This window comes from Capricornis sumatraensis, chromosome 17 (genome assembly GCF_032405125.1).
Source record: "Capricornis sumatraensis isolate serow.1 chromosome 17, serow.2, whole genome shotgun sequence".
Taxonomy (NCBI): domain Eukaryota; kingdom Metazoa; phylum Chordata; class Mammalia; order Artiodactyla; family Bovidae; genus Capricornis; species Capricornis sumatraensis.
The window spans coordinates 46,393,715-46,395,245 of record NC_091085.1 but is presented as its reverse complement, the minus strand read 5'-3'; the positions used below and the strand labels follow the sequence as shown (position 1 = coordinate 46,395,245).

General features: G+C 47.8%; 1 pseudogene; it reads left to right on the top strand.

Annotated features, from left to right (window-relative positions):
• The first annotated feature begins 252 nt into the window (after window positions 1-252).
• On the top strand, window positions 253-1,244 carry LOC138093989 (guanine nucleotide-binding protein subunit beta-5 pseudogene; annotated as a pseudogene).
• The last annotated feature ends 287 nt before the right edge of the window (window positions 1,245-1,531 follow it).

Below are 1,531 nucleotides of genomic sequence, written 5' to 3'. Positions count from 1 at the left end.
GAACTATTACAAACACTTCTGATTATAGATGATGGCCAGTTTAAAAATTGGCAAGAAGGTTTATCACTTTCAAAATATTAAGGGACTATGTTAGCAGGAAAGGTTAAATCCATTGCTCTGGGATATGTTCCTGAGGATGGGGAGGCAGCTGGACCCACTACTACGGTGCTGTGGTCTGTGCCTTCGCAGCCTGCTAACTTGCATCCTGCTTCCCTCCAGGTGGGTCCCCGCGTGAAGACAGCAGGCGATGCGCTACATGAAAACGAGATGCTGGCGTCAATCAAGAGTGAGGCCGAGCCTCAAGGGCAAACTTGAGGAGGAGAAGGCCAAGCTGCCCGACTTGGAGCTGCACCAGGTGGCCAAGCACGTGGAGGCCCCAGACCAGTTTGTCATGAAGACCAGAAGGACCCTCACAGGCCATGGGAACAAGGTTCTGTGCATGGACTGGTTCAAGAATAAGAGGAGGATGGTGACCTCCTCACAGGATGGGAAGGTGGTAGTGTGGGATTCCTTCACTACTAACAAGGAGTGCACAGTCGCGATGAACTGCAAGTGGATGGTGGCATGTGCATACGCCCCGTTGGAACGTGTCACTGCATGCGGTGGTTTGGATAATAAGTGTTTCGTGTAGCTACCGATATTTGACAAAAATGAAAACATGGCTGCCAAAAAGAAGTCTGTTGCTATGCACACTGACTATCTGTCAGCTTGCAGCTTCACCAGCTCTGATGTGCAGATCCTGACGGCCAGTGGCGATGGCACGTGTGCCTGTGGAACATGGAGAGCAGGCGGCTGCTGCAGTGCTTTTTATGGGCATGGGACTGACGTGCTCTGTTTGGACCTGGCCCCCTCAGAGACCTGGAACACCTTCTTGTTTGGAAGATGTGACAAGAAAGCCGTTGGGTGGGACATGTGCCCTGGACAGTGTGTGCAGTCCTTTCAAACACAAGAATCTGACATCAACAGTGTCTGATACTAACCTGGGTAGAGATGCCTTTGTTTTGGGATCAGATGATGCTGTGTGTTGCCTATATAGCCTCTGGGCAGCTTCCAGCTTGGACTTCTTCCTCAGTGTATCCTGCTGGATACAATGATTATACCATCAAAGTCTGGGATGTCCTCAAGGGGTGCCCAGTCGCCTCTTGTTTGAACATGAAAACCATGTTAGTACTCTGTGAGTTTCCCCTGATGGGGCTGCCTTTTGCTCAGGATCATGAGATCATGCCCTCAGAGTCTGGGCTTGATCACAGTGCTCACAGGTACCTGGGGATAGAATTTGAAATCATCACATGTAAATAGATCCTGCTTCTATAGGATCTGAGAGTTTATTACAACTTAGCTTACTGGAGCAGCTCCATGACTGAAAGTTCACCAAGCATCTCCAACATTACTATCAAAACCATTACCCTGGAAAGATCCCAAGGTAAGTCTTCAGCACTAGGAAAACACCCTCAAGTATAGTGTTAATTATTTTGAACTCTTTAAAAAATATATCTATTTTTAAAGTTATTCTAAGTTATATGAGTCTCAA